General features: G+C 31.5%; 1 long non-coding RNA gene across 11 annotated transcripts in view; it reads right to left on the reverse strand.

Annotated features, from left to right (window-relative positions):
• The window catches only part of LOC118204754 (uncharacterized), a 49,806-nt gene extending 38,995 nt beyond the window's left edge, over window positions 1-10,811 (reverse strand). For 2 of the 11 annotated variants that reach the window (XR_015042437.1, XR_015042439.1), the window contains exon 1: window positions 10,488-10,811. This is a non-coding gene — a long non-coding RNA (uncharacterized LOC118204754). Of the gene's footprint in view, window positions 1-10; window positions 26-3,168; window positions 3,373-9,162; window positions 9,183-10,281; window positions 10,301-10,323; window positions 10,341-10,487 lie in introns of those variants that run through there. The other 9 variants (XR_015042445.1, XR_015042440.1, XR_015042438.1 and 6 more) reach the window with 8 other exon arrangements.
• Between the last annotated feature and the right edge of the window lie 315 nt (window positions 10,812-11,126).

Genomic DNA, 11,126 nt, shown 5'->3' on the forward strand with positions numbered 1-11,126 from the left:
ATCTCTTTACCTAAACAATCTTCATTGTGTTAACTTCCATGAGCATAAGGCAAGAAGCCATACCTCTATATCAACTGCTCTATTTTTTGAACAAATGAGAAATGAAACTGGTATTGAAGCTTTTTCCTTTAAATGCATCCCACCCAAGTCCACTGGTGTATCTCCTATGGATTACTGTATATTTGAACTTTTAAAACAAGCTCTTTATAAGTGGCACCTCGCCACATTGGATGGACTCTGGAAGATTATGAAGGAGGAGTGGAATAAAATCAACCTTAACATTTAAAAAAAAATGACTTTTATCTTCGAAATCAAGATATAATATGATAGTTGAACAAAAAGGCTACCAGACTAAACATATTACAAAATAAAATTCTAAGGTTTGTTTATGTATAAATCTTTGCAAAATCATTACAAAATTGTGTGAGCACCCTCTGTATTTTAGCCAGTGTGACCACTTTTAGTAAATTCTATTCTAGATATAATCCTAACAAATTTGTAGTATTCTAGTTTGCCGAAAACAAATCTCGGTACTTTTCCGTTTCGCCGGTGCAAGTCTCGCCAAACAGACTTTATTGGCGACAACATACGGTATACACACAAAAAATGTTAACAAATGTTAGTACCAAGAATTAAACATTACCAGCGAGGATATTCGTTTGGCATCAGTTGTACCATTATTGGCAACTTTATTGCCTGCACCGGCAAAACAGAAAAGTGCCAAAATCTGTTACTTCCCTATTTTTAATACTAACAATATTAATAACACTAACAAAGTGGGAATTAGAATAATTGAGATCAAATGTTATTTTCTTTTCCCAATTACTCATATATTATATTCAATAACAGAAGCATGATTTCGTCTTCCTTTCTTGCTGTTCATGCATTGTAAGGTAATTAGAATAATGGAAACAACTCAAAGTAAAAACTGTAATATTATTAACTAACTTTTATTGAGACGTATCATTATTTGTACCTTATTCAGTATAATCAATATTATATATGACTTTCAATCTGTTAGTTGCTGTTACAGTTCACTTAAAAATAGGATACATGGCATTTCTTTACTGGAAAAATCGCATTTAGTTTAGATTGTTTTTACAGTATAATACCACTTATGGTGAATTTTATAAAGTCATTGAAGAGGCTATTTCTGATAGTTTGATAGAGAATGCAAATTGGAAAATTGGATACTTTCCGATTATTCACATACCTCACTCAAAAGTCCATGAACTTTGTGGAGCTTTTGGAGAGCATTTGCAAAATGACTGGCAAGTAATTTTTCGATGAGCTAATACACATAACTTCTAAATATATAATTATGTGTTTAGAAGAAAAATGGTAGTTGGAAAAAATACACTTCTAAATAATAAACCCTTACAACACAAAAGAAGGGAAAAAATAAAGCCAAAAGTACAAAGAAAAGTGTGACCATGAAATTTTATGACAAAGTAAACTACTAGGTCTGGGTGCCTAAGAGGAGTGATGTGCTTGTGGAGCACTTTCTAAGGGAAACTAGCTTGTATACAATCCAATTTTCTGTGAATAGGATTGTCAGTAAAATTAAACAATTATATTAACTTTCAGACATTAAATGAAAAGTGAGCAATGCAACATTTAATATTTAATAATTTGCAAATGGCATTCATTTAATATTTTACAATTTGTGATTGGCGACACTTTTCAGTACATGTAAAAAATAGAACTATGCTGGTGTTGCAGTTCTCTATAATATATAATATCCTATGATTATAGATAAATAGTTTAATAAAAGTGCACCCTCTTTATTTTATATGGTGTTAGGAGGGTTTTCCTTTCAAAATGGAAAGTTTAAAACCTCCAGAGCCAAAGAAATTTGATGGAAATCGTGCTTCAAACTGCCAAAGATGGCTGCAATCATTCGAAATATGTGAAGTAGCTAGTGGATTACATAGCAATGAAGAGAAGGTAAGAGTTAATATTTTTTTTTTTTTCATGTAATAGGAATTCACAATCTAGAAGTATATAATACATTTCCTACAGAAGGTGAAGAAATTAAATTATATGAAATTAAGAAACAATTTGCAGAATTTCCGTATACCTAAGAAAAAATTAAATATGAAGGACATTTATTCTTTACTATAAATCAAACTGTGTCAGAAACCATAGATGGGTATGTAACTGACCTTGGAAATAAAGCTAGAACAAGTGAGTTTGCACAGATAACGGACAATCTAATAAAGGATAAAATTGCTTGTGGTATTAAAGATAATCTAGTGAGAGCAAGAATATTATACAAAAATTTAACACTAGAAAAAGCTCTGGATATATGCAGATCTGCAAAAAAAGTACACATCAAACCAAAATCGTAAACTATGAGGAAACAGTTGTAAACTCAGCGAAAAAGAAACTAAGTAAACATAACAAGAATGCATTCACTAGGGGTTACTAATGAGAAACAAGAGATAAAATTTTGTTCAAAATGTGGAACACCTCATGAGTATCAAAAGTGTCCAGCATATGGAAAAATTTGTCATAAGCCTAAAAAGGCAAATAAGTGTAAAAGTTATATAATAAAAAATGAAGCAGTCAAGGAAAACAAGAAAGAGAAACAAATTAAATTAATAAATCATGAGAATTTTATGTAGTTAGGAAGAGTTAGAATTTTATGTAGGTACATTTAACATTAGTGTAGATAACAAAGAGAAATGGACTGTTGACATTAATGTAATAGAAAAAATAATTGGATACGGAATATATCCCACTAATGGAAAAATAATTACATGTTGTAGAATACTAAGTTACTGACAAAGAAGTACCTTCTATATTAGGATTAAAATCATGTCTGCAACTAGGTTTGATTCAAAACGTAATTTATGTATATACTGAAGACTTACCGGAGGAATACAAAAATGTATTTGAAGGCTGAGGCTGTTTGAATGGAGTCTATAAAATACAGTTAAAACACGATGCAACACCAGTAATTCATCCTCCAAGAAAGACAGCCATAGCTATATGAGATAAACTGAAAACAGAATTACAAAGAATCGAAAATTTAAATGTTATTGAGAAAGTAAAGAGAACCAACTCAATGGGTAAATTCAACGGTCACTGTTGTCAAACCTAACAAAAAGACGCATGTGTTTAGACCATACAGATTTAAATAATGCAATAAAAGAAGAACATTACCTTATGATATTCATAGATGAAGTTGTCACTACAATGCCAAACACAAAGGTACTTTCTCTTTTAGATGCTAATAGTGTTTTTTGGCAAATCCAGCTTGACGAAGAAAGTAAAAATTTGTGTACATTCAATCCACGCTGTGGCAGATACAAATTTAAATGATTACTATTTGGCATATGTTCAGCTTCAGAAATTCACCAAACAAAATTAAACCTAATAATAGAAGAAGATCTAGAAGGTATTTAATGCATTATACATGATATTTCTATATGGGGAAATAATGAACAGGAATATGACCTACGACTTAAAAGTACTCCACAGAGTACGAGAAAATAATCTGAACTTCAATAAGGGGAAGTTTAAAATAAAAATTAATCAAAGAATAATTATATAGGGCATGAGTTAAGTGGAAATGGGTTGAAACCAGATTTTTCTAAAGTGGATGCGATTGATAAAATGCCAGAATCTGCAGATGTATCTTCTTTACAAAGATTTTTAGGCATTATCAATTACTAAGTTAAATTTATTTCTAATTACTATTAGTGCACCATTAAGACAGAAGCTTTAGAAAAATGTTCTCTGGCACCGCTGTGAGAAACAACAGAAAGCTTTTGAAATACTTAAAGAACTAGTACTTTTGGATGTTTCAAAGTTCATCAATATATATGTAAAATATAAAAAATACGATGGCTTTGCTCTACGCGAACAGGCAACCTCTAATTAACTTTTCGCAATTTCAGGATCTTCCCGCTAGACCAGTACTTTCGAGAACATTCTGGTATGTTACGTAACTACTAGTAGAAATACAGAGTTTGCACTTTTTGCGTCAGACTGCTTCCTAGTATTGCTGGTATAAGACTCTGCACAGCTTTGTGTATTACTCTTCCCTTTGTTAGAATAGTTATGACATCAAAATCCTAAATTTAACCTTATTTTAATTTGAATTTCATCTAAAAGAAAAATGAAATTTGATTTGAATAAAGGTGTCCAATTAAAATTAAATTGTTCTGTGTCGTCTTTCTGCTGTATGTCACTCAGCCACAACAATGTCCGGATTCTGAAGCCAAGCTTCGTCACTCCTGAGCCTGCCTGCCACAATATTATATATATGGCAAATGTAGGTACTATTCGGTTTCGAGGGCCGTGAAAAATCGCCAAACTATTGTTGATGCCAATGCTGCCAAAAATAATTGCGGCAAGAAAGGAAGTATAATAGTAAATAACTATCTAAGATTGATGTTTTAATTTAGATGAAAGGTTAATTTCATATAATAATTTTTTATTATTATAATTTATATGAAAACAGCTAAACATGACTGAATGGAAGCATAAGAGTAAATAACTACGGTTGATCTTTACAATATGGTAACTGGTAGTTTGGCGACATTTTGGAGGCAATAAAGGTTACTACCTGGGACTTTGGTAATAATGTGAGCAGTACTCAGTTCCGATTACGCATTATTTTGTGTGAGGGAAATGAGAGATCATGGGATATGTCATGTGATATTAATGGACGAATTACGGTTCTTTAATCAGAAAAGGGGGGAAATCGGGAAAAAATCTGGAAATTTTGTATTTGGTTTATTCTGTGTTGTGTGAAACAGTGTTCGTGAATTTTTGGATCCCATGGCCGTAACTAAAGAAAAGTTTATCGGACACGTAATCAAGATTCTGAAGAAGATTAGGTAAGTTAGTATTTTTAATTATTTGAGGATATTATTTTTATGCATTGTTCTAAATGTATGGTGGAAGCAAAGGAATTTGGTATTATTGGGAAAATTGTTATTAGCAATGATTTAGTTTAAAGTAATTAGGATTGTAAGGTAATTTTTATTAATTTAATGTATGTGCTCATTTATATTTTAAGTAGTGTTTTTGAATCTAATTATATTTTAATTAAATGATAGTTATTTTGTGAATTTTATGTTTGTAGGAATTTGGTATACGTTTAAGTTGAAGTAAACGTGCATGGAAATAATTTAAATATTTGATACTAAGTATTTGTAATGCTTGCAGTATGAATTCGTTGGTGACGTGTATAATGTAATAGATGATTTAGAGGTAAAAGTTTTTGGATATTTTATTTATTTTATATGTGGAAATGTTCATATTTGGAAAGGGTAAATACTTTTTCGCGATCAGGTAATTTCATATATGTTCTTTTTCCGGGTTTAAAGACTGAGAAAATTGTCATGTATTTTCGTGAAATTTTTCTAATTTATGAGAAAAAAGCAGTGTACATGGATATAGTGAAGAGTGTGCGCAATGCCATTTTTGTGCAATTCTGGGATGTTTTTTTAAGTAAAAATAAGTCGGCGTGTACATGGTTTATGTGTATGTGTTATTTTGAAAAACGCGTAAGGAGTATGGTATTGTGCACTTTTTCCCAATTTTGCAGTGAATATTTGTCATGATTAAGCAGTTTTGTTAGATAAAATTTCTAGCATAAGTGTAATTCGGCAAGTAGATTGTTGGAAGAAGTGTTCAGTAGATAAAAAGAAAAGAAACTGTCTTTACTTCGTGAAGACAAAATGGCGGCGGGAAAAAAAAAATAGAGGGTTGCTGTAGGAGAGTTGGTCGCCAAATTTTCGCCAAAAAAAACGCCAAGTTACCATAATGTAAAGATCAACCATAACTACTTCAGATCATTATTATAATTTATATAAAATTTGCTAAACATAACTGAATGGATGCCTGCATCGCTATTTCGCTACCGACTTATGGCTAAAGCATAATTTCAGCTCGTTGGTATGTTCAAACGTAATTTTCTATAATGAATGATGCCTTTTCTTTGAAAATGTTCAGAAGTGCAGAATCGCTCACTTATTTGTTTACCACTTTTTTCAAGGGTAAAAACAATTGGATTTCTTTACTTTACTTTTTAAATGAAAATAGGTCGATGTGTAGATAGATAAAGTCAATGGGTGCGCAGTGCCATTTTTGTGGCAATTCTGGGATTATTTTTAAGTGAAAATAGGTCGATGTGCACATGGATACCGAGTAGTATGTGCAATCTTAAAAATGCGTCAAGCAGTGAGCGATTCTGCACTTTACTCAAAATTCTATTGCCGACATTTCATCATAGGCAATTCCCAAATTGTTAAATCCATAGGATATCAAAAAAAGATTTAAAATTTAACTAGTATTTCAATGCCGTCTTAAGAAATATAGAACTATATAAACTAACGCAATCTGAAACCAGCATGTACGCTAGATTTGGCACTTTTGCGCAAACATTTTCACTGCAATTTTTTTTACCGCCCTCAAAATATAGAAGAGTACCCAAATTTATTACAAGTTGAAACTGATCATCGACTATTAGAAAGCATATCTAAGAAATCTATTTTTAAGCACTGCAGTAATTTGCAAAAAATGCAGTTAAATTTTCAAAATAAGATCTAGATGTACGATACAAGAAGTTGAAATATTTATAATAGCAAGATACTTTAAGTAGAGCATATTTGAATAAACAGAAGAAGATAATGATGAAGATACAGAAATTTGTATTTTGATTCCAGCATCTGAAGAAAATTTATGAACTTGTAAGGTTTATCTTAACTTTTGAAGTTATCTTTAGTTTAAATTACTTTCCTATCCCTTCTAATTTTAGCTTACAAATTTCTGGCCAGAGTGTGTTTTCAGGAGCGCGTTAAATGCAAATGAAGGAAGAGCAGTACTTAAGTCAAAATTCCATGACTAAGTTTAGATAGCTAGAGATTCTAACTAGTGCATGTTCAACTTTTCGCTACACTCTCTCTAAAGGTATTACTATGCTAGGCCGTATTTCAGGCCCTTGATAGCTTCGCCAATTTGTTCACATTTAGGGGCCAATTCCTGTAGAATTTTAATAGCTTCAGCGGTATCTTTTTAGTTAAGCATTAGTTAAGTTTTATTTCTTAGTATTCTTGAGTTCAAGCCCAAGTGCAGGTGTTTCTGTACATTCTGAGAAAGGGCCATCTGTAAAACTTATTTTGAGCAATAAAGGGTAATTAACCCTTCTTGAGTTTACGTTTTCTGAGCTAAAGCGATTATTCTCTTACCAGTTCTCAAAGTTCCACACACTTAATCGTAAATTAAGAAAGAAAATGAATGTGATGCTACACTACAGTTCTTAAAGAAATATATTCCGATAGGTTGGCCAGAAAGGAAACATCAGCTGGAACCTCAAGTCAAGTATTTCGGGACTACAAAGCTTAGTTCAGATCGGAAAATGACCTTATTTTGTAAAGTAGGAAGGCTAATCATCCCTTTATCTACGGAAAAGGAGACCCTTAATTTAATTCATGAGAGTCATTTTGGGATAGAAAATGTAAGGAAAGCTTTAGAGATGTTCTGTCTTAGTTACTTATGAACAAGCAAATAGAAGATAAAATTTCAAAATACCCTATATGTAATGAATAGCAGAGCAAAAATGTAAGAGACCTATGATACCACACGAAGTTCCTAATTTACCTTGGTATAAAGTTGGAACAGATTTATTTGAGATTAGCAAAGATGCATACTCATTAATTGTATATTAGTATACAACTTTTTTTAAATCACCAAATTACCGGATACTCGCAATAGAAGAGCATTCAGTACTAACAGCAAGGAAATTGTTAAAGAAAGCTCAAGCAGATCATGTTTAGCATTGTTAGCTCATAGGAACACTCCAAATAATGAGATGTTAGGATAACAAGCTCAACGACTTATGAGCACAAGAACAAGAACAATTCTTCCTCCATCCGAAGAATTATTGAAACCTCATTTGTAAAAAACGTTAAAAAAACAAAAAACAAGAAGTAACTATGCAGAAGTCATATTATGATTTTCCTACAATTATATTACCTTTACTGACCAAAGGAGATGGTGTTAGGGTATATCAGGATAATCGCTGGAAACCAGCAGTTGCAGAAGAAGTATATACTGAAATCAGGGAGAACAGTGTTTAGAAGAAATAGAAAAGACATTAGAGACACTAAAGAAAACAGTTCAGCTGCTGAAGAGAATATTAGAGGAACAATGAGTTAATGCCCAGAAAACAGATGTAAAAGGATATGATCCCAGATATTCTGAAAGGAAGTTTAGAATATTAACCACTAAATTCTGCTAACTCAGAAACCAGGAATGATGAGCAAAGAACTAAAAATGGGAGAGGGATTAGAAAGCCGGCCAGGTATTTGTACTGATTTTAGACTTAAAATTTTTTTTTGAACTCTTTAAGAAAAAAGATGTAACATTAAACATTTAATAATTTCCAAATGGCAACATTCAACATTTAATAATTTGCGACTGGCAACACTTTTCGATATATGTAAAAAAAAAAAAAAAAAAACCATGCTGGTATTTCAATTTTCTGTAATGTATAATACAGTACACGAAATCTGTAATCCGGATTCGTCAGGACTTCGGTGATTCCAGATTATAGATCATCAATTTAAATCTGGTAAGATGGCATGCAGAAATTATACAATTAAAAATATGAAATCGTAATTTATGAAATAAAGAGCAGTTATGATCTAAAGGGTATCAAATTTTACAAAAATAAAATGTATGCGCATTCTTTACGCGCATGCGTAAAGTTTGTGGCTTTGAGGTTCAGATTATAGATCATTCCGGATTATGGACTTTGTACTGTATTCTATGATTAGAAATAAATAGTTTAAAAATGCACCCTCTATATTTTATAAGAATCACATAACAACCTGCTTTGAATGCCTCCTAAAAAGCATGTTAAGGTGCAAACAGCAAGGTCTGATGCATCCTGATGACATCTAGTAAAATACTTGCTATTATTCATATGCATTATTAGGGGCCATTTCTGAAACATTCAACATGTTATCAGGAATGTTTTGTGCTAATTGATAACATGACCACATTTATGAGATTTTGTATAGTTAAAAATGCAAAACTCAAACATATTCAATTTCTGATTAACTGGGCCTTGTCTCTAATAATTTTGAGCATGCATGTAAGTACGTTTGTTTTTTTACATTGGGAAAAAGTTATGCCACTTACAGCCACCAAAGATTTGAATGCACGGCCCTCAACCCAAACATGTGTGCCTCGAAGTTGGTTTTGCTACTTCCAACAATAACAACTAACAATTTTTAACCCGCGAGCATGCACGCCGGGTATCTCATACTCGGGGGCATATTCTTTGTCCCTTATCTTCAAACCCCTTTTTTGGAAATGGGTGAAACCTTTTGTAGCTGAATTCAAGGTGACATCCTTGAAGCTGGGAAATCTGTGTAGTGATTATTCGAATACTTTTCTAGAAATTGTACCATTTGAGAAAAGCATGACGGTGCGAATGTGCTCGAGAATGTAGTTCCTTTCTTTGTACTTTAAATGCAATATTTTAAAGTCATGCTTCTCAATATGTTTCAAAATTCAAGTCAAAAATCATAATTTAACTTTTGCAGCTAATTTGGGGACAAGCAGTGGGCACAGCAGCTAATTTGGCTCCCTCCTTGCCATTCACATGAGGCAGGCAAGTCTCACTTGCCTCACACTTATCCTGCTTAGGCTTCAGTAATGCATAAATTTACATTAACTCCTAGGCCACTGAAACAGCAAAAATTTATAATTCATATAAAATTTAAGTTATAATTTTTTTTATTTTAAATATTTTGTATAAAACTGTTAAACCTTTCTTATTTAACTTTCCTTGGCAATGAATTCCACAAAGTAACCTTGAAATAATAAAATATTTTAAATTGTAATTAGAAGGTACAATTTTTCTTTTAATGTATGGATTAAAGCACATACTGGCTGTCAGTCTACTTCAAGAGCTTTTTACATGAAAGTGGTTTGCATTTACTCAGATGAAAATTATGATTAGAATAAAGGAAGGCAAAATCACTTTTGAAGATACTTTTCTGAAAAGTATTTATGCCCTTAACTTTATAATGTAATAACGGTAAAATGTAACAGAATGTAATAACAGTTTATGAGAATTATAAAAACAAGTAAACGAAACAACATGTTCACAAACGATGTCAAATCGTCTACTATCACTACCAAAAATCACGAGAAAAATACATATTATCAACTTGATAAATACCAATAATAATAAGTAAACTTGATAAATACTATCAATACATATCAGTAATAATAAACAAACTTGATAAATACTAGCAATACATATCAGTAATAATAAACAAACTTGATAAATACTAGCAATACATATCAGTAATAATATGTATTTTTATAAAACTGCGAAAGGCGGGAAAGAACCAAGGAAACAACACGTTAACCGCTACTTAATGCTTTTTTAAAGCTTCACCTGCAAATACATGATATACGTTATTTTTAATTAAAGAAAATTATCATCCACTTACCTGTACATGAGATTAAAATTATGCTTAAGAGAAAAACAAATTATTTAAATTTATTATGTTCCGATTTTGTAAACAAACTTTCGCGGTAAATTACGCGGTTACAGGTTTGTCCTAAGGATTATAATGCAAGGAGGTCCTTGATATAATATTTCCTTGATATTTTCAGTTCATTCCAACTATTTCATTGGCAAAAATATTCAATGCTTGTGATTTTTAATTTTTCATTGAATTCTCAAGTTATATTGTTTGTTGCAAACTTTCTGGAGACTAAATTATTTATATTGTTGCAACAAGAACTAATTCAGTCACAGAGAAATCTAAATGCAACTAATATTCAGGCGGATGTAATAATTGACCAGCAGATGGCGCAACTTGAAAATTATACGGATATTTATTTTATGAATATTTGGGGAAATGCTGCATCAGCAAAATTAAAAGCTATTTTTTACTTTCCTTACCGTACCAAGTAGCAAGAGTCAAGAATACTTATTCTTCTCTTGGATAAAAAATTGTAAATTGTAACAGTAATGTAATTTTAAAATAAAGAGTTTAAAGACAAACTAACTCTTTGTCTTTAAACTCTTATCTTAAAATTAGTTCTTTTCTGAGCCTTCACACCAAATTAACTTGTAGCGATGA

This window comes from Stegodyphus dumicola, chromosome 8 (assembly GCF_044657685.1).
Source record: "Stegodyphus dumicola isolate Sdum_Otavi_A_Nest chromosome 8, ASM4465768v1".
NCBI lineage: Eukaryota > Metazoa > Arthropoda > Arachnida > Araneae > Eresidae > Stegodyphus > Stegodyphus dumicola.